The sequence below is a fragment of the Triticum urartu genome, chromosome 4 (genome assembly GCF_003073215.2).
Source record: "Triticum urartu cultivar G1812 chromosome 4, Tu2.1, whole genome shotgun sequence".
Classification (NCBI taxonomy): Eukaryota; Viridiplantae; Streptophyta; class Magnoliopsida; order Poales; family Poaceae; genus Triticum; species Triticum urartu.
Genome location: NC_053025.1, coordinates 425125263 through 425147981, shown reverse-complemented (window position 1 = coordinate 425147981; position 22719 = coordinate 425125263).

Genomic DNA, 22719 nt, shown 5'->3' with positions numbered 1-22719 from the left:
GTTGAGAAAACGGTTCGAATAATAACCGGAGCCATGGCGTGATGTCACGTTATGAAAAGTTGTCAGTAGATTAGATTTGTGGAAATATTATACTCTCTATGGTGGTATGTGGAATTTGTTTTGCAGAGCGGGACACTATCCTTGTGTTCAAAATCTTCTACGGAGTATTCGGAGGAGCAACCGCCTTGCAATGCCGAAGACAATCTGCGCGCCGGACTCATCGTCATTGAAGCCTTGTTCAGGGGCTACTGACGGAGTCCTGGATTAGGGGGTCCTCGGACAGCCGGACTATATCCCTTGGCCGGACTATTGGACTATGAAGATACAAGATTGAAGACTTCGTCCCGTGTCTGGATGGGACTCTCCTTTGCGTGGAAGGCAAGCTTGGCGACTCGGATATGTAGATCTCCTCCCTTGTAACCGACTCTGTGTAACCCTAGCTCCCACCAATGTCTATATAAACCGGAGGGTTTTAGTCCGTAGAGCAACAACAATCATACCATAGGCTAGCTTCTAGGGTTTAGTCTCTTCGATCTCATGGTAGATCAACTCTTATAATACTCATATCATCAAGATCAATCAAGCAAGAAGTGGGGTATTAACTCCATCGAGAGGGCCCGAACCTGGGTAAACATTGTGTCCCCCACCTCATGTTACCATCCGCCTTAGACGCACAGTTCGGGACCCCCTACCCGAGATCCGCCGGTTTTGACACCGACAGGTATCTTTATACCTCGTTCAATCTCGTTACCGGCAAGTCTCTTTACTCGTTCCGTAATGCATCATCCCGTAACTAACTCATTAGTCACATTGCTTGCAAGGCTTATCATGATGTGCATTACCGAGAGGGCCCAGAGATACCTCTCCGATACTCAGAGTGACAAATCCTAATTTCGATCTATGCCAACCCAACAAACACCTTCAGAGACACCTGTAGAGCATCTTTATAATCACCCAGTTACGTTGTGACGTTTGATAGCACACAAGGTATTCCTCTGGTATTCGGGAGTTGCATAATCTCATAGTCAAAGGAATATGTATAAGTCATGAAGAAAGAAATAGCAATAAAACTTAACGATCATTATGCTAAGCGAACGGATGGGTCTTGTCTATCACATCATTCTCTAATGATGTGACCCCGTTCATCAAATGAAAACACATGTCTATGGTCAGGAAACTTAACCATCTTTGATTAACGAGCTAGTCAAATAGAGGTATACTAGGGACAGTCTGTTTTGTCTATGTATTCACACATGCATCAAGTTTCCGGTTAATACAGTTCTACCATGAATAATAAACATTTATCATGATATAAGGAAATGTAAATAACAACTTTATTATTGCCTCTAGGGCATATTTCCTTCAGTCTCCCACTTGCACTAGAGTCAGTAATCTAGATTACATTGTAATAATTCTAACACCCATGGATTCTTAGTGCTGATCATGTTTTGCTCGTGGAAGATGCTTAGTCAACGGGTCTGCAACATTCAGATCCGTATGTATTTTGCAAATCTCTATGTCTCCCTCCTTGACTTGATCGCGGATAGAGTTGAAGCGTCTCTTGATGTGTTTGGTTCTCTTGTGAAATCTGGATTCCTTCGCTAAGGCAATTGCTCCAGTATTATCACAAAAGATTTTCATTGGACTCGATGCACTAGGTATTACACCTAGATCCGATATGAACTCCTTCATCTAGACTCCTTCATTTGTTGCTTCCGAAGCAACTATCTACTCCGCTTCACACGTAGATCCCGCCACGATGCTCTGCTTGGAACTGCACCAACTGACAGCTCCGCCATTGAATATAAATACATATCCGGTTTGCGACTTAGAGTCATCAGGATCAGTGTCAAATCTAGCATCAACGTAACCATTTACAACAAGCTCTTTTTCACCTCATAAATGAGAAACATATCCTTAGTCCTTCTCAGGTATTTCAGGATGTTCTTGACCGCTGTCCAGTGATCCACTCCTAGATCACTTTGGTACCTCCCTGCTAAACTTATAGCAAGGCACACATCAGGTCTGGTACACTGCATTGCATACACGATAGAACCTATGGCTGAGGCATAGGGAATGACTTTCATTTTCTCTCTATCTTTTGTAGTGGTCGGGCATTGAGTCTGACTCAACTTCACACCATGTAACACATGCAAGAACCCTTTATTTTGACTAATCCATTTTGAACTTCTTCAAAAGTTTCTCAATGTATGTGCTTTGTGAAATTCCAGTTAAGCGTCTTGATCTATCTCTATAGATCTTGATGCCCAACATATAATATTAGAAATGCTACAGAGCTCCCACTCACTTTCTTGTAAATACAGGTTTCTCCAAAATTCTGTATAAAACCTTATGCTTTGATCACACTATCAAAGTGTATATTCCAACTCCGAGAGGCTTGCACCAGTCCATACATGGATCGCTGGAGCTTGCACACTTTGTTAGCACCTTTAGGATCGACAAAACCTTCTGGTTGCATCATATACAACTCTTCTTTCAGGAATCCATTAAGGAATGCAGTTTTGACGTCCATTTGCCAAATTTTATAATCATAACACTGGTGCACGTCGGTGCTATACAAACGGTTTTTAACCCCTTTCCGCGATGACATTTGGGACCGTCGCCAAGTGAGTGTGGCGGTAGGGTGCCCTTCCCACACGAACCAGAAACTGTCGAGGATATGGAGTAGTGACCCAAAGGCCTTCCAAGATGTAATCGTGTGCGATGCAGCACACACTAAATTCTTTCGCATGTGTGGTATCGGTGATTAATTATTTCTAATGACGCAGTGAAACCAAACGGTCTGTCGTAATGAACCGTTTGGGAAACAGTATGTAAGGCACACGGGCCAACATATGAACAGTGTGCGATTTGTGCCCCATCACACACATTTCCCAACAATTACCACCTACGATAATGTTCTATCACAAACGGTTCAGGAGCCCCTTCGAACACATACAAGTGATGCAGACCGTTTGTGATTTGTTGGGTATCACCGACGGTTGTCGCAAGAGTGACGTGTGTTTTTCGTTTGGGATCCCACACATTTCCTAAAAAATTTACGACTGGGATTGTATTTTACATTGGGCATGGTTTACTCCGAGTTCTCGTGTGCGATAACGCGATATCACGAACGGTTCCGGAAACCCTACGCACACGTAGTAGAGTTGCAAATCGTTTGTGATCTGCTGTGTATCACCGACGGTTCCGCTATGATTGACGTATGCTTTCCGATGTGGATCGCACACACTCATTTAGTTGAATCGTGTGCGGAGCAATTGCTAGGTTAAAACAAATATCCCATTTTGTATCAGCATGCAAAAAGAAAATTCGCCAAAATATTCAATTGAACAAATAAAAAATATCACATTTTGAATCGGCACGCAAAAAGCAAATTCGCCACAATATTCAATTGAACAAATAGACAAAAATATCCCATTTTGAATCGGCACGCAAAAAGCAAATTCGCCACAATATTCAATTGAACAAATAGTGTCCACAGGAAGAACATTCACATATTTCGCAACAATTGCAATTGAACATATGGCAGCTCAATTCCAATGATTTGTCCACACATATGTGCATTACATAATTAATCATAGTGTACAAAATAAGAAGACCTCATCAGATGGAAAACAATGGATCCATGCGTATATGTTTAGCGGCTAGCTCTTACTCATTGTTTCGGGAGAAGGCATGCTGAAATCTTCATTATCACTAGTGGGATTGATGTAGTGATCCAGGAAGAAGTCGCTGATAAATCTCTGAACCATCAGCAATTCACCAGGCGGGAGCAGTTCAGGGGTCCTCGGTTTTAAGATGAGCTGCAATATTTTTAAGATCAGAATGTGCCATATGAGTGGAGTAGAAGATAATTAAGATAGACTTACTGGTACTAATTCGCGAATCGTCACAACTCTCAACAGATTTGTAGATGGAGATCATGTGTCTGCAAATATAGTATCCACAAAGGTTGGTCCCGGCTTCTTGCTAAGGACACTGAATTTTTTTGTACAGAATTAGTCATGTATTTCTGCTGTTAGGAACAACCTAACCGGTGTTAGATGTATTATTTTTTCTTTGGACAAAATAGAAAGAGGTTTATTTAGAAGCTTGAACATTTGACTAGCGTAAGGAAAGGTATTTACAGACTATTGGATAAATTTCCCAAAAATAACGGATTTCGGTGTGTTACCGGAGAAACGATCTCGTGCTGCAGAGGTAGTTCCCTCTTGAGCAGGTTCCCTGGTTTAGTTTTCCACAGTGTGAGAACACTGCAAACGATGATGAATTTTGACAACATCAATTATTGAACCAGATATGAATGCAAATTAATTTCAACATCATAGAATTCAATGCCTATCCATGAATTGCTGAAGATGCATCAGATCCTGAGCATTTGTTGACTCTCTGAGAGAATCGATGTAGTAAACTATGTTCTTGTTTGGAACAATGAATACCAATACCTAGTGATTGCTACATATTAAGAAATCCATGAACTTATGAATTATGTCGAAATCTGAAAGACAATAATCTGAACGACAATAAGAAATCCATGAACTTACCATTCATGATATGGCTAGAGAAATGATTCTGCATGGGACGTGTTTTCGAAGAGACGGACGACCGTGTTAACGGCCCAGTCCCGTAGGTCCTTACCATGTATTGTTGTGCCATTTGCTAATTCAGGATCTATGAAATACACACTCTCCCTTTTTCTTCTCTACGCGTTCAATCCCCTGAGAGGAATAAAATTCAGTTTGCTGTTTATCATTTACAGCCTTGTATGGAGAAGTTGATCAGAGTTTGTTAAGTACTTACAAAATTAGGCATCTAACAAGAGTGGCATCGAGCACATTGAAGTCGAAGTAGAGATGTAAGTCCTTGAAACTCACATCGATGGAACCAGCATCGTTGTCGGATTTCGGGTTCCGGCAAAACCCTTGAGGTTCGAACACTGGGGTGCGCACGAAGATCTCTCCCCTCTCTAGCTCGCACGCATCATGATCTCACAGCCTAGCTCGACGAACCCAAAGAATAAGAGACACGAGAGTTTATACTGGCTCGGGCCACCGATGTGGTGTAATAACCTACTCTAGTGTGGTGTGGTGGATTGCCTCTGGAATGAGGATGAACAGTTACAAGGGAAGAACAGCCTCCTGAGGAGAGGTGCTCTTGTGCTTGGTGAACTTGTGTGGTTGAGGATGATCTGGATCCATTGTTTGCTTGCTTCCTACGGTGGTGGCTAGTCCTATTTATAGAGGCCCTGGTCCTCTCCCCAAATATTGAGCGGGAAGGGATCCCACAACGGCCAAATTCGAAGGGAGACAACTAGTACAAGTTATCATAACTAAAGGTGGTCTTCGCCTGCCAAAGGCTCTGGTGGTGACGCCGTCTTGGGCTCCACAGTGACCTCGTCCTACCGTCCTCCTGGTCTTGGTCTTGTTGCACCGATATGGAAATCTTTGCATGATGCCTCGGGACTCCTCGCCTGATCTTGCCTCTTTAGCACCAAAGAGGAAACGAGGACACTGCGCACGCTGGCGCCCGCCTTGCTCCAGTCATCATGGCTTGCGTCACAGAAACCTTGCGAGGTGTCCCTTGCCTTGATCTCTTCGCCCCTCGCGAGCCTGCCTGGTGAAGCTGCCCCGAGGAGGTCTTGTGTCGTCTGCCTCATGAGGCTTGGCCCCTCGCGAGGGTATTGAGTGTTTACTGGTGAAGATGGGCCGTACAGGGCCGCTGGTGAAGCCACGCCACGGTCCGCAGGCAAGCAAGTCTAGGGACCCCCATTCCCAGGACGCCGACAGTAGCCCCTGGGCCCTAGGCGCGCTCGGACTTGGCTTCGAGGCGAAGCCAATGGGCAAGTGCGGAGCTTCGCGGGCCCTAACAGCCTATGGCCCCACTTGACCCGCTTCCCCATGCTGCCTCGACAACTGCCCGTCTAACAAAAAGGCTGGCGCGGGCAATTCTTGCCTTCATTGCTTTCCTTCGTCTCACTTCAGATCCCCTTTCTCGCCCATTGCTTCTGAAATCTCTAGATCTGCTTCAATCCCTTTCTGAGCTTCCGACCAATGGCGCCCCGAAAGGCCAAGGCCTTTTCGCCGCCTACCTGGTACAAGCCGGCTCTAGACGCGCCCAATGTCTCGGAGAAGAACCTCGCCGCCACGCCCCTGCTGAAGAAGTTCCGCGCCTTTGCTCCCACGCCCCGACTGGCGGAGCTACTCATCCTGCAACTCCGGCTGGTGGTACAGGTGAAGGCGACGCCGTTGAAGAAGAAGCATCCCTTGCAGGCGACGGTGGTGTCCAGGGATGACGAGATGACCTGCTGGCGGCTCCTTTCCTGTTTAGTTTCTGCAATATGCACCATGCGTCATGGAGGCATTAAACTCGCGTTTGGTTTCAGGAGAACAATATGTCTTGTAATATTTTCTTTGAAATTCTGCGATTTCCTTTCCATTTGCTTTACGTTCTACGTCGGCAGGGCCCGACCCCATGCATACCTCAGCCGCCATTGGGCCGTCCGGATCACCGGGATGGACCAAGTAGTGAGGGGCTACGTGATCAGTTAGGCTCCTGAGTCGCGATGCTCAGGAGTCCCCCTTGACACGCAAACAACCTATAGAAAGGAGATCTAGGAGTAGGCCTAGTGTTCTACGTCGGCATGGCCCGACCCCGCGCATACCTCAGCCGCCATTGGGCCGTATGGATCACCAGGAAGAACCAAGGAGTGAGGGGCTACGTGGTCAGTTAGGCTCCAGAGTCGCAATGCTCAGGAGTCCCCCTTGACATGCAAACGACCTTGGTACCTTGGCTCCGCTTGGGAGTGTCCGCGATGACCAGGTCCGAGGGACCTGGCAAGGTGGCGTACACTTGGGCGTGACCCGAGCGCAGCCCCCGTGGCCAGCCCCCTCGCGCGACTCTCCCGAGGGGAGGTCTTGCGATGAGGCCAGACACTGAGCTCAGAGGCTCCCTGAGGTTGATGCGGCCGTGAGGCCGCCCACAGTTGTTTATCACCAGCGCGGAGCATAGCGCTTTCGCACTTGCACGGGCATAGCCGCTCCTCGGCAGTGTCGACTGCTAGTGCAAAGCATGGTGCTTCCACTGGCACGTGGGAGGGGACTCCCTACTGCGAAGAGCCCTCGGGGCGTGTACAACCCCGCCCTGACACATGGCTTGCACGGCAAGGCTAGACGATGTGTGTCTGGGCACTCGTGAGCTAGCACGGGACTCACGAGGCCCTACCCCAAGGCGGGTTGCGCCTGGTCTTGGTTCTTGATGGCTGGGGTGTTCCTGCAAGATGGGTAGGCAACCTGCGCTGAATGAATTTCCTGAGGTTATCGCACGAGAAGGCCAACCACTAATGACCCTAGGAGGTGACGTGAACGGGGCCGACCCGCCAGACAGAGCTCAGCCGTTGGATTTATCGACGCTGCAGGGACGGGCCCGAGCACAGACACCGTGCCTAGCCTTCTTATGCGAAGGATCCTGAAGAAAGACGATCGGCGCGCGGCTCCCATGGTGGGTTACTATCAAGCAGGTGATAACCATAGATAGATTATGCATGAAAAGAAAACTAGCTCAGGTAAATGCAAGAACGATACACACCACTGGGTTGGACCCGAGCGGCTTGGGGATGATGCAGCCCGAGGGGCGCCCCCAGCAGAGTAAGCTAAAGACATAAAAGGATACATGCCATAGGGACAAACCCACACGCCCTGGGAATGATGTAGCCCAGGGGGCGCTCCCAGCTAAATAAACTTGGAAAATGTCACCTGGTTTGGTTATCGAAGGAGTGTCGGGGTAGCTGAAGACATGTGGTGAAGGGGTTGCTCCTCACGAGCCACCGGGACCCTGAGCCTCGGGAGGCCCTGAGGGTCCAAGCGGATCCTTGAGGACCGTCTCCATCTCCACCAGGACTGCGTTGTCGGATTTCGGGTTCTGGCAGACCCTTGAGGTTTGAACACGAGGGTGCGCGCAGAGATTTCGCCTCCTACCTACCTGCACCCCTCCGCCATGCTAGGATCTAAAACTAAGGAAAGAACAACACAAGAGACATAGGGTTTATACTGGTTCGGGCCACCGTTGTGGTGTAATACCCCACTCCAGTGTGTGGTGTGTGGATTGCCTCTTGGGCTGATGATGATGAACAATACAAGGAAGAACAGCCTCGCGAGGGTCTGTTCTTGGCTGAGGCGATGAACTGCTAGGAGGAGTTCAGCCACCTTTCTCTCTCTCTCTCTCTCTCTCTCTCTCTCTCTTTGACCGAACCGGAATCGAACCCCCCTTTGCTGTGTGGGTGGATGGTCCTATTTATAGAGGCCCTGCTCCTCTTCCCAAATATTGAGCGGGAAGGGAGCCAACAATGGCGGGCTAATTTGAAGGGGGACATCAAGTATCAGCTATCCTGACAAAAGTAGTCTTCTCCTGTGCAAAGCTCTGGTGATGACGCCGTCTTGGGCTCCACAATGACCTCCGTCTCGTAGTCCTCCTGGTCTTGGTCTCGTTGCACCGAAATGGCAACCTTTGCCTAATGCCTCGGTACTCCGCGGCTGCGCTTGCCCCCTTTGCACCAAAGAGGAAAGGAGGACGCTGCGCTGGCTGGCACCCGCCTGGCGCCCTGAGTCGTCACGGCTTGCGTCATGGGCACCTCGCGAGGTACCCCGCCTTGATCTTTCTGCCTCCTCGTGAGCCAGCCTGACGAGGCCGTGCCTGAGGAAGCTTCGCGTCGTCTTCCTCGTGAGGCTTGGGCCCTCGCGAGGGTCTTGGGTTTGTGTTGGTGAAGACGGGCCGTGCTGGGCCCCCCTTTGAGCCACGCCGCAGGCCGCAGGCAGGCAAGTCTGGGGACCCCCGTTCCCAGAACACCGACAGTAGCCCCCGGGCCGAAGGCGCGCCCGGACTTGGCCGTGCAGGGAGGCGGAAGGGCAAGAGCGAAGTGCCGCGGGCCCCCAACAGCCTGCGGCCTTGGGCACCACGTGGCGGTTGATTGGACGTGGGTATCTCCACTTCCCCATGATGCCTCGGCAACTGCACGGATGGAACAAGTCCCTGCATGCAAAAATGGGTCAAGATTACCTGGGATCATGGAGGCCGGCGGTTGGCCTTCGCCGGCCATAAGTACGGGACGGCGCGCGCCCTTCCAGTCCACTCCTCCTCGCTTCTCCTTCTTCCCGATCCTTGCTCCGTCTTGCCGCGATGGCTCCGATCCGCCGGTTCTCGGCGTCAGAGAAGGGAACGGCTCCCCGAGAGGGGCCAGACCCCCTCCCACCGAAGAAATGGCTCATCCCCCGTGGCCCAGACGAAGGGGCCCTTCAGGTGGTGCCGAGGCCTTGGGGCGAGCGGGCGCCACCGGGGTTCCCGCTTCCATTGCACGCCCACGTCAAGAGCCCCGAAGGAGCTGATGCTGACCGCCACGGGCGGCGCCTTCGTCCACACCGAGGGCTCCTCCCAAGAGTTCGTGCTCCACGTTGCCATTCCTCTTCAGTCTTGGATTCGCCTGCCTCCCTTCTTCGCCTCCATCATCCCGCAGGGGGAGCCCCAGGAGCTCTGGCTGTAGCACGCCGGCTGTAGCACCCTCGCGACTGAGGCAGAGGTCGCGGTCGTCGCCCCGGGTGAGGTCTACATGACCCGCGGCTGGAGGGAGATCGCCTGGGTTTGCAGGACAAGGGGAGTCTTCGCGATCCACTTGGGCTACGATGGTGCTTCAGTGATGCTCTTCAAGGTCTTCGATGCGAGCGGGCGCCGGCTGGAGTGCTGCCCCGGGGAAGGTGGCCAAGGCCCTGCTGTGATGAGGACTGGGCACGCCACCCACTCCCTTGGAGGCTCCTCAGGTGGTGGAGGCGTCGGAGGTTCCAGCGACTCCGGTGATCTCTTCGCGACTCCGGAGACGAGCGACGACAGCTACGAGCCCCCCGAGCCGGCGCCGCTCCTGGAGCAGGGCGTGCTCGTCAGGCCGCCGCCAACTCTGATCTGGATGGGGTTGGCGTTGGTGCTTGACGGCCCACTGTTGATGATGGCATCTTTTGCAGGGACACGCGTAGTTTGTGTCCCTTTAGGATCCGTTCCCTGCGAGGAATCAAAAACGCGTCCCGTAGGGGCTTGTAAGGTGCCTGTGATCCTGTCTTATATATATAACACTTGTCGTAGAATTGCGCGAGTTGCTCATTCCATCTTAGCTTAGTCCTCCCTTTCGAACCTCACGAGGGCTTGGTGCTCTGCGCCGACAGGTCCCAGTCCCAAGGCGGCTTCAGCCGTCACTGGTATGCCAGGTCGCGATGCCGTGGTCAAGGCCAGGAGGTGAGCGACCCGGAGTCCGGTAAGAGCCCCTGAGTCGCGATGCTCAGGAGGTCCCCTTTGGCGCCCAAGCAGCCGTCGTTTGGTGAGAAAGGGGAGCGGCGTCGCTAACAGGGGATAGCATTAGGTGCGGGGATGGTGCCACGGTAGCTGGCGCTTCCGGGCGATAACTTATCTCGAGGATCAGGGGCCGCTCTCTGGTGTGTGGCCGGGTCCGTGCGTCGGCAGGAGCGGAGTTGCTTGGCGAGGTCCTCGTGTGTCTCCTCCCTCTCGCCTTAGCTCCCCTGTCTGCTCTACGTCCTTGGGTCCCGGCCCTCGAGCGAATCTCAGCCGTCGCTGGTATGCCAGGTAGCGATGCCGTGGTCAAGGACAGAGGGTGAGGGCTGGAGAGCCAGTAGGAGCCCTGAGTCGCGATGCTCAGGCACCCCCCCTTTAACATGCAAGAGGTTCGCGTGGACGAGAGCGAAGGAGGCACAACGAGAGCCTCGCCTGATGCAGCTCCTTCAGGAGGTCCTGCAGGTCCATCATAGAAGAAAGCAAGGGGTTGCTATACAATTGACGGTTAGCCATTGGTTGCTTCCGAGGGGTAGTGAGGCACTGAAGGCTTGACGAGGTGACGCTGTGCAGGGCTGCCGCGGCCAGAGCTCAGCCATCTAGGTTTGTCGGTGTTGCAGGGACGGACCCATGCGCAAGCGTCGTGCCGTTTGGGAGCAGCTCCGTTAGTTGGCGTCAGCTGAGCAGGCAACTAGGTAAAACACATTAGCCACAAAGGAGTGAATTCGTTCAAATAGATGCTGGGAATGCGGAGATCACTGGGTCAGGCCCGAGCGACTTGGGGGTCATGCAGCCTGAGGGGCGCCCCCAACAAGGTAAGCTAATCGACATGGAATAAAGGGATACACGCCACGGGGACGGACCCACGCGGACTGGGAATAATGCAGCCCTGGGGGCGCTCCCAGCTGGATGTAAAACTCGAAAGATGTCACCTGATGATGTTGAGGATGAAGGGGTGTTGGTGTAGCAGGCTCGGGGGGCTGCGGGAGCCGATCCTCACGAGCCCCCAGGCCCAGGGTCCTCGGGAGTCTCCGGAGGCGCTGGCGGCTCCTCGCGGGCCATCTCCATCTCTGCCAGGGCTGCGGAACGCCTGGCCTCTCGTGCCTCCATGATGCCCCTCATGAAGCGCTGGTACGCGTCAGCCGCGTTCGGCAAGCCGTAAGGCATGCGAACGTAGCTATGGGGTGGACCTCCGCAGCGCCCCACTCGCGAGGGCCAGAGGAGCTCCAGAGAGACGAGTCGGTTGAGCCCTGGTATGTCGATGCAGACGCGCAGCCCACCATCCTCGCCTGGATGGGGGGCCACTGCTGGTAGGCGGCGGGCGCCTCTCATGACTCTTGACTCATGTAGCTCTTGAATGGCCTTGCTGACAAACTCTTGTGGGTCTGGATCTGCTTGCCTTGCTCCTTCTTGAGGGAAACGTGCTCCAAAACAAGCCTCCATGTGGTGCCCAAGCGCCTCCCTCGTGACCCTGGCTAGGTCGGTGGCCCTCCAGGGGAGAGCCCCCGAGCCCTGCCTGAGGAGGGCGCCGGGCGCGCTTTCCTATGCGATGGAGGGAGGCTCCCCCTGGGCAGGCACGGGCCCAGAGGGGCCTGCCTCCTGAGTGGTCGAGCCGGACGATGTCTTCTTCTTCTTGGGGGTGGCCTCGGGAAGCCTCCTGCTTCCGCAATCCGGGTCTTCCAGTGATGTGGCCTGAAAGGCTCGTTCCAGGGAACACACTGCGTCCTTCTCTTCACAGGGCACCATGATGACTCCGCCACTTCCTGGCATCTTGAGGACGTTGTAGCCGTGGTGAGTTATGGCCATGAACTTGGCCAGTGCTAGGTACCCAAGGATGGCGTTGTACGGCAGGCGAATGTGAGCGACGTCAAAGTCGATGAGCTCGGTGAGGTAGTTGTCGCGTGCCCCGAAGGTGACAGGGAGGCGGACCTGCCCAATCGGGACCGTGGAACCGTTAGTGATGCTGGAGAAGGGCTTGGTTGGCTGAAGCTGGCTGTAGGGCACTTGGAGGTTGTTGAACGTCTCCACGGACAGGACGTTGAGCCCTACCCCGCCATCGATGAGGGTCTTGGTGACCACCACGTTCCTGATGATTGGGGAACAAAGCATCGGGAGGACCCCGGCTGTTGCCGCACACTTGAGCTGATCTGCTGAGCTGAACGTGATGGCCCACGCCGACCACCTGAGAGGGCGTGCGGCTTCGAGTCTGGGGAGTACTGCGTTCACTTCGCGGGTGAACTGCTTGAAGATGCGCTGAGAGGCTGGGGCTTGAGCTCTGCCCAGGATGCAAGTGATCGCGCGCGGCTCCTGGAAGCCCCCAGCCTCCTCGTCTTGCTGGCGGTCCTCGTTTCTCCTTGGCTGCGGCGGCAGCGGTGGGAAGCCTGCGTTGCCTAGCGGGCGATCCTCGCGAGGCTGATCCCTCCAGTTTCCCTCGCGAGGCTGATCCCTCTATCCTCTCTCGTGAGGCGGGTCTTGCCAGCGATCCTCGCGAGGTTGGTCGCGCCACCCTTGGCGCGGCCCACGGTCTTCCCAGCGTCCTGCGTTTCTTCCTCCTCCCTGACCGTAGCCCCGGTCACCGCGGTCGGGGCAACGGCCGATCCTTCCTTCACGCAGGGCTCGGAGTTCTTGGCATTCATTGGTGTTGTGGGTGTGGAGGTCGTGGTACACACAGTACCGGCTGCCCTTGGGAGGTTCGGGCTGATCTCTGCCCCACTTGTTGTCTGGTTCTGCCGCAAGCACTGCAGCCCCCTTGCGCTTCACATCCTTGGCCTTGAGCTTCTTCTCTTCTGGGTCTGCGGCAGGCAGCTCGAGGAGGGAGAGACGCCCCTCCTCAGCCCTGGCGCACTTGTTTGCCAAGTTGAACAGCTCCAAGGAAGTGCACAGGTCTTCATGCATCGCCAGCTCCTCCTTCATCTTGACGTCACGCACACCATCGGAGAAAGCTGAGATGATGGCCTCCTCAGTCACCTTGGGGATCTTGAGGCGTGCATTGTTGAAGCGCTGGATGTACTTCTGCAGGGTTTCCCCGGGTTGTTGCTTGATGCGGTGTATGTCGCTCACGGCGGGTTGCCGGTCGCGAGTACCTTGGAAGTTGGCGATGAAGCGGGTGTGCATCTCTTCCCAGGAGGAGAGTGTGCCTCGAGCTAGGTTCAGGAGCCAGGTGCGGGCCCTGTCCTTGAGCGCCATGGGAAACCAGTTGGCCATGACCTTCTCGTCTCCGTTGGTAGCTTCGGTGCCCAGTTCGTAGAGCTGGAGGAACTCCGCAGGGTCGGCCGTGCCGTCGTAGCGAGGAGGCAGGTCTGGCTTGAACTTGCTGGGCCACGCGACGCTGTGTAGTTCGGGGGTGTAGGCGCGGCAGCCTGCTGTGGCCACGGGAGGCCTTAGGTGACGGAGAGCCTAGTCTTGCATGTCCCCACGCACGGGACCAGGGGGATGGTCGTGACGTGCTGGAGCAAGGAGCGCCCGGGCAGCTTCTGGCGGGCGAGGGACTTCTGGGCAGCTCTGTTCTTGCTGCGCTGGCACCTGACGGAGCGGGTTCCGCCCAGGGGCCATGCTCCTTGGAGCCATGGCGTCTTCTTGAGGAGGAGGCGGCCGGGGCGCCGCCGGAGCCTCTTCGCCCGCGCTGGGCGGGGTGCGGTGCAGCGGAACGGACGGCGCGTAAGAGCCCCCTGCAGCGCGGACAAGCTCGGCGACGCGGTCGAGCCATTCCTCATAGACGTCGTTGACGGGACGGTAGCGTAGGAGCTCGTTTGCCACGATGAGTGCAGCCCGAGCCTCCATGGGTGCGCGGAGCGCGCGGGACGAAGATCCAGCTGGGGTGAGCGAGGGAGTTGCGGTGCGGCCGTCTTGCCCCACGGACGGATGCTGGGACGATGCTTGCTGCTCGTCCCCCGCCGGGCCAGTGGCGGCGTTGACGGCAGGTGACGGGGAACGGCATGGATGCCCGCCGATAGGGGCCGTCTGGGCGATGCGGGAAGCGAGTGCGGCCCGGCGCTCGCCGCGGGCCCGATGGGCGTCAGACATGGGCGTGACGGTCGGAGGAGAACGGGGCGGTGGAAGACGAATTCCGGCGCACCCCTACCTGGCGCACCAAATGTCGGATTTCGGGTTCCGACAGACCCTTGAGGTTCGAACACTTGGGTGCGCGCGGAGATTTCGCCTCCTACCTACCTGCACCTCTCCGCCATGCTAGGATCTAAAACTAAGGAAAGAACAACACAAGAGACACAGGGTTTATACTGGTTCGGGCCACCGTTGTGGTGTAATACCCTACTCCAGTGTGTGGTGTGTGGATTGCCTCTTGGGCTGATGATGATGAACAATACAAGGAAGAACAGCCTCGCGAGGGTCTGTTCTTGGCTGAGGCGATGAACTGCTGGGAGGAGTTCAGCCACCTTTCTCTCTCTCTCTCTCTCTCTCTGACCGAACCGGAACCGAACCCCCCTTTGCTGTGTGGGTGGCTGCTCCTATTTATAGAGGCCCTGGTCCTCTTCCCAAATATTGAGCGGGAAGGGAGCCAACAATGGCGGGCTAATTTGAAGGGGGACAGCAAGTATCAGCTATCCTGACAAAAGCAGTCTTCGCCTGCGCAAAGCTCTGGTGATGATGCCGTCTTGGGCTCCACGATGACCTCTGTCTCGTAGTCCTCCTGGTCTTGGTCTCATTGCACCGAAATGGCAACCTTTGCCTGATGCCTCGGTACTCCGCGGCTGCACTTGCCCCCTTTGCACCAAAGAGGAAAGGAGGACGCTGCGCGGGCTGGCACCCGCCTGGCGCCCTGAGTCGTCACGGCTTGCGTCATGGGCACCTCGCGAGGTACCCCACCTTGATCGCTCCGCCTCCTCGTGAGCCAGCCTGACGAGGCCGTGCCTGAGGAAGCTTCGCGTCGCCCGCCTCGCGAGGCTTGGCCCCTCGCAAGGGTCTTGGGTTTGTGTTGGTGAAGACAGGCCGTGCTGGGCCCCCCTTTGAGCCACGCCGCAGGCCGCAGGCAGGCAAGTCTGGGGACCCCCGTTCCCAGAACGCCGACATGCGTGATGCCTGGCCTCCTGACCTGCCAGGATGCTCCGCAGGTTGCACTGGAAGGCGGCTACCACGCTTGGCAGGCCGAACGGCATGCGAACGTAGCTGTGAGGTGGGCCCTTGCAACGTCCCATGCGTGAAGGCCAGAAGAGCTCCTGAGATGCGGCCCTGTTGAGCCCTGGGACGTCGACGCAGACGCGCAGCCCGCCATCCGCGCCTGGATGGGGAGCAGCGCCAGGTGGGCGGTGGTCGCCGCGCATGGCTCTTGCATCCTACAGTTCCTGAGTGGCCTTGCTGATGATCTCCTGAGCACCGGGCGCTCCTCACCCGGTGTCCTCCTCGGGGAAACGTGTCGTGAAGCATGCCTCCACGTGGTGCCCGAGCGCCTCCCTCGTGATACTGGCTAGGTCTGAGGCCCTCCAGAAGAGGCTCCCGAGCCCTGCCCGAGGAGGGCACCGGGCGCGCCTCCCTATGCAAGGGAGGGAGGCGCCCTAGGCGCGGGCGCCGATCCTAAGGTGGCGCCGCTGGAGGCGGCGCTCCCCTGAGGCCCAGTGTGGGGTAGCTGCTTCTTCTTCTTCTTGTGGCTGGCCTCAGGAGGGTACTACACATACGCACTGCCAGGGTCTCCGACTGCTGCAGCTTGGAAGGCGCGCTCGAGGGAGCACACCGTGTCTCTTTCTTCGTAGGGGACTGTGATGATTTCGCCGCTTCCTGGCATCTTGAGGACGTTGTAGCCATGTTGGGTGACTGCCATGAATTTGGCTAGCGCTGGGTACCCGAGGATGGCATTGTACGACAGGCGGATGTGGGTGACGTCGAAGTCGACGAGCTCGGTGTGGTAGTTGTCACGCTGACCGAAGGTGACAGGGAGACGAACTTGTCCTATCAGGGTGGTGGAGCCGACAGTCACTCCTGAGAAAGGATTGGTTGGCTGGAGCTGATCGTATGGCACTTTAAGGCTGTCGAACGTCTCGACGGACAGGACACTGAGCCCTACGCCGCCGTCGACGAGGGTCTTGGTGACTTGGACATTGCTGATGACGGGTGAGCAGAGCATCGGGAGGACGCCGACGGTTGCCGCACATTTGAGCTGGTCCGCCGAGCTAAAGGTGATGGCGTACTTGGACCATCTGAGCGGGCGCGTGGCCTCGAGCTTGGGGAGGGCTGCATTCACCTCGTGAGAGAACTGCATGAAGATGCGTTGGGAAGCTGGGGCCTGAGCGCCACCCAAGATGCAGGCGATGGCACGCAGCTCCTGGAAGCCCCCATCCCCTTCATCCTGTTGGTGATCATCGTTCCTCCTTGGTGGTGGCGGCAGTGGAGGGAGACCAGGATTGCCCTGAGGATAGTCCACGCGAGGCTGGTCCCTCCAGGCGCCCTCACGAGGCTGGTCCTGCCAGCGGTCCTCGTGAGGCTGGTCATGCCACTCCTGGCGGGGCCCGCGGTCGTCCCAACGTCCTCCACCTTGTCCACCTCCTCGGCCGTAGCCCCGATCATCGCGCTCGGGGCGCCGACCGAAGCGTCCATCCCGTATGGCCCTGAGCTCTTGAAAATCGTTGGTGTTGTAGCTGCGCACGTTGTGGAAGGCACAGAACGCATGGCTGCCCTTGGACGAGTAGGGAAGGTCTCGGCCGCGCTTTGTGTCTGGCTCTGCCGCGAGTACGCCACCCCTTTGCGCTTCACATCCTTGACCTTGGCCTCTTCTCCTCTGGATCCGTAGCAGGGAACTCGAGGAGGGAGAGACACCCCTCCTCAGCTCTTGCCCACTTGGTTGCTATGTTGAACAGCTCCAAAGTCATGCACAGCTCCTCATGGATGGAGAGCTCCTCCTTCATCTTGATGTCGCGGACGCCATCAGAAAACGCTGAGATCATGGCCTCGTCTGTCACCTTGGGGATCTTGAGATGCACGCTGTTGAAGCACTGGACGTACTTCTGCAGGGTCTCTCCTGGCTGTTTCCTGATGCGGCGCAGGTCACCCATGGCCCGGGGGCGGTCACGAGTGCCCTGGAAGTTGTCGATGAAGCCGTCGCGCATCTCATCCCAGGAGGAGATCGAGCCCGGGGGCAGGTTCAGGAGCCATGAGCGGGCGCCGCTCTTGAGAGCCATGGGAACCAGTTCGCCATGACCTTTTCGTCACTGCTGGCTGAGGGGGTCCTGGACTAAGGGGTCCTCGGGCATCTGGCATGTTATCTATGGGCCGGACTGATGGGTTGTGAAGACATGAAGGCCGAAGACTGCACCGTGTCCGGATTGGACTCTACTTGGTGTGGAAGGCAAGCTTGGCGACCAAAGATTCCTTCTTATGTAACCGACTCCATGTAAACCCTTGATCTCCTTAGTGTCTATATAAAACGAAGGGGATAGTTTGGAAAGGATAACACATATACTCATTACCATACCCACATAGGCTAGACTTCTAGGGTTTAGCCATTACGATCTCGTGGTAGATCCACTCTTGTAACACTCATATCCATCAATATCAATCAAGGAGGACGTAGGGTTTTACCTCCATAGAGAGGGCCCGAACCAGGGTAAACATCGTGTCCCCGTCTCCTGTTACCATTGATCCTAGACTCACAGTTCGGGACCCCCTACCCGAGATCCGCCGGTTTTGACACCGACATTGGTGCTTTCATTGAGAGTTCCACTGTGCCATCGATGAAAGGCTCGATGGCTCGCCTTGTCATTAAAGACAATATTACCGCAGGGGTAGTTTTGGCCTCGGGCCAAACCCTCCGGCTGGGCGACTTTACCATGATCGCCCGTTCGGCCACGCGGCCGACGATGACCTCTCAGGCCATCAAAAATCCCCTTCGCATCAACTCCGAGCACTCCAAGCAGATGGATCCGGTTGAGTTTTCGTCCTTAAACAAGCTCCTAGATTGCATCGCTGCTTTGGGAATCGCCATAGATTACGATTAGATCGGGCCTAAAACCGATCAGGGAGAAACCGAAATCCCACCGGTCACCCACCAGATCGCGGCAGTCCTGGAGCAGGACAGCGAGTCTTCTTCTATATTAAAGACGGACTATGTTCGAGTCGCCGTTCATGAAGAGCCGGATACTCACCCACGAAAGGACGCAACCAGCCCTCCAAACATAGCATCGGACGGCAGTTCCAAACAATCAGAAGATATTCCGGAACCCGGAATGCGTAGTCCGGAAGGTCTTCGGACTCCGGACAACTGGTTAGGTTGGGGCTCGGATTTAATTCCACCCACCCACCCGGATATAGAGGCTCTCATGAGCATAAAGCAGCAACCTCAGGAGAAGGTCCACCACTTTTGGGCCAGATTCCTCCTTGTCAAGGACAATGTAAAGGATTGCCGTGACGAGGACGCAATATCAGCGTTCTGCAAAAACTATGCGGACGAAGGAATCCTCAACGCCATCAATCGCCGCCGCATACTAAAATTTACTGACTTAGCAACCATCGTACAAAAATACTACGCAATGGAAAGCGCCTGGGAAACTCGGGCAGCTCGCTGGGAACCACCAGCCCCAACTCAACTTCCCCTACAGGCGAAAAGGGCGTACCCTCGTGGCACGCCCAATCCAACAGTCAAAAAACACAAAGCCACTATACAGCAAGGCACTGTTCTGGAAGGGTGGCTCGATGGCCCTTGCAAAATACATACAACAACAGATACCGTGGCAACCCACAGCCTTAGAGCATGTTGGATACTATGACAGGTAGCCAAGAGCGGCTAGGACATCCTTATCAAGGACGCCCTAGAACAACACCACACATAAGAAGACGACCCAAGAGTATTGACAGTCTTCAAGACATTCACTTCAATTAACAAGCACAAAAGGGCACTTCGCGAGCTCAACGAAGTCTGCCAAATTGCTGTAATAAACCCATGGAATGACACGGCTATAACATTCAACGCTGATGATGGACCAAAGTACAGAACATCATGAGCACCAGCCGCGTTAGTCCTCGGCCCCATCGTGGATGGGTTTCGACTCACCAAGGTCCTCATGGACGGCGGTAGCAGACTAAATTTCATTCATGAGGACACACTCCATAAATTGGAAATAGATAGGAGCCGCATCAAACAAATTAAAACAACCTTCCGGGGAATTATTCCTAGTCGGGAGGCGCAGTGTGCGGGCAAAATCACACTTGATGTGGTATCCAGATCACCGGAGAACTATCGGTCCGAAGAAATAACCTTCCAAGTGGCCCCTTTCAACAGCGGATATCACGCCCTATTGGGGCGGGATGCTTTTACACGCTTCCAAACTATACCTCACTACGGATATATGAAGCTCAAAATGCCCGGACCAGACGGTATATTCACTCTCATCAGTGATCCGGACATAGCACTCCGCGCTGAAAACAAAACCGCATCCTTAGCCCTAGAATTAACCGCACTACGCTCCATAGTGGACAAGGATGACATGATCCTCGATAAACGCCCCAAATCCACCTCGTTCAAACCGGCAGAAGAAGTAGTCAAATTCCAGGTCCACCCAACGGACCCCAAGAAGACAGCATCCATCGGAGCTCAACTGAACCCAACAGTTGACGCCGCACTATAAGAATTCCTACGCGAAAACTGGGACATATTTTCCTGGCACCCTTCGGACATGCCAGGAATCCCACGCAAGCTGGCCGAACATAGCCTCAATATATTAAAGGGGTTTAAACCGGTTAAGCAAACACTGCGGCGCTTTTCCGAACCCAAGCGACAAGCCATGGGGGAGGAGCTATCCAAACTCATCGAGGCCGGATTCATTAGAGAAATTAAATATCCGGACTGGCTGGCAAACCTAGTGATTGTACCAAAGAAGGACAAATCCTGGCGCCTGTGCGTCGATTTCAAAGACATCAACAAAGCCTTCCCTAAGGATCCCTTCCCCCTCCCCCGCATTGATCAAATCATTGACGCCACCATAGGGCACGACTCACTGTGTTTCCTTGATGCATACTCCGGATACCATCAAATCAAAATGAAGGAATCCGATCAAGCTGCAACAGCATTCATTACCCCATACGGGCCATTCTGCTTCAATACCATGGCCTTTGGGCTCAAGAACGCCGGCGCCACATATCAATGCATGATTCAAACATGCCTGGAGAAACAGATTGGCAAAATAGTAGAAGCTTACATTGATGACGTCGTCATCAAAACCAGGCACGTGGAAACACTAATAGACGACTTACGTCTTACCTTCGACAACCTCAGGGCGTATGGCATCAAGCTCAACCCGGAAAAGTGTGTCTTCGGCGTCCCCGCTGGAAAACTGTTGGGATTCATTGTCTCCAATAGGGGAATCGAAGCAAACCCAGCCAAACTCCAAGATTTGTCACAATTGGCTAAGCCAACAGACCTTAGACAAGTTCAAAAACTTGCAGGTTGCGTGGCAGCTCTAAGCCGCTTCATCTCCAGATTAGGAGAAAAGGCACTGCCACTCTATCGCCTTCTACGGCGAACCAACCACTTCGAGTGGACGGACACGGCAACAGCCGTCCTGGAAGAAATAAAAACCCTTCTTGCGAGCAATCCAGTCCTGGCCACACCAAATGACGGCGAACCAATGTTATTATACATATCGGAAACACATCAGGTGGTGAGTGCCGTACTCGTCATTGAACGAGAACAGGACGGACATAAATTCCCACTTCAGAAGCCAGTATACTATGTGTCTACTGTCCTTACACCATGCAAGTCCCGGTACCCTTATTATCAAAAAATAGCATACGCGGTCTTCATGGCATCCCGAAAGCTCCATCACTACTTCCAGGAGTTTTCGATCACGGTGGCGTCCGAAGTACCACTCAACGACATTATAAACAACCGCGATGCTACAGGCCGGATTGCCAAATGGGCCATTGAGCTCTTGCCATTTGACATTACATACAAACCACGTTGAGCTATCAAATCCCAAGTTCTGGCCGAATTCATCGCCAAATGGACAGAGGCCGAACTCCCTAAAGAGTACGACACATACTCCAATTGGGTCATGCACTTCAACGGCTCCAAAGTGTTGGCAGGGTTAGGAGCGGGTGTCATTTTAAAGACCCCCACCAGAGACATCGCCCAGTATGTTCTCCAAATACTATACACAGACTCCAATAGCGTAGCCGAATATGAGGCCTTATTGCATGGTCTCCGGATGGCTATCTCCATGGGCAGACAACACCTAGAAGTGCACGGGGACTCAAACCTTGCAATACCTCAAATAAATGGAGATTTTGACGCTAAAGATCCGAAGATGGCAGCGTATCAAACGCGGTCATAAAAATGCCGGCCCAGTTCGAGGGGATCGAGTTCCATCATGTGGCTCGAGAAAGTAATAAAGCGGCGGATGTCCTTGCTCGTATTGGCGCTAAGCGCGACCCCGTCCCACCTAACATCTTCATGGAAAGGCTCTTCAAGCCATCCGTGGTGTGGCAGGGGGAAAACGGCAAACACTAGTCTGGACCCAAACATAACCCCAGATCCCGGAAACATCGACATAACACCATCGGTGCATCTCATCATGGCAGTCATTGCCCCATGGACCGAACCCTTTCTGGCCTACCTTAATAGGAAGGAGCTTCCTGAGGACCATAATGAGGCCCGCTGCATTGTCCGGCACCCGAAGGCCTACAAGGTACATGATGGAGAACTTTACAAGAAAAGCGCCACCGGAGTCCTTCAACAATGTATATCGGAGGAAGAGGGGCGGCAGCTCCCGGCTGAAATCCATGTCGGACTCGGCGGGCACCACGCCATAGCTCAGGCCCTTGTTAGCAAGGCCTTCCATATAGGGTTTTATTGGCCGACGGCCCTAGCGGATGCACAGGACCTTGTCCAACATTGCGTCGAATGCCAACTCTTTGCCAATCAAAGCCATATGCCCCTCACTGCCCTACAAACAATCCCCATCACTTGGCCTTTCATGGTCTGTGGACTCGACATGGTTGGACCCCCTAAAGGGGGAAGCCATAAGAAAAAATATCTGCTGGTTATGGTGGACAAATTCACTAAGTGGATAGAGGCTAAACCGGTCAAAACGGATGAGTCCGGCCCGGTGATAGACTTCATATCTGATGTTGTGCACCGTTATGGTGTCCCACACAGCATCATCACTGACAACGGTTCCAATTTCACAGCCGACAAGGTAAAAACCTGGTGTACTACTCTGGGTATCAAACTTGATTACGCCTCCGTGTACCACCCACAAACCAACTGTCAAGTAGAACGTGCCAACGGTCTTATTATGAGAAGCATCAAGCCCAGACTAGTGCGTTCTTTGAAAGAATCAGAAAAACACTGGGTCGAGGAGCTCGACTCCGTACTCTAGGGGCTGCGGACCACGCCCAACCGTACTACCGGGTACTCACCTTTCTTCATGGTGT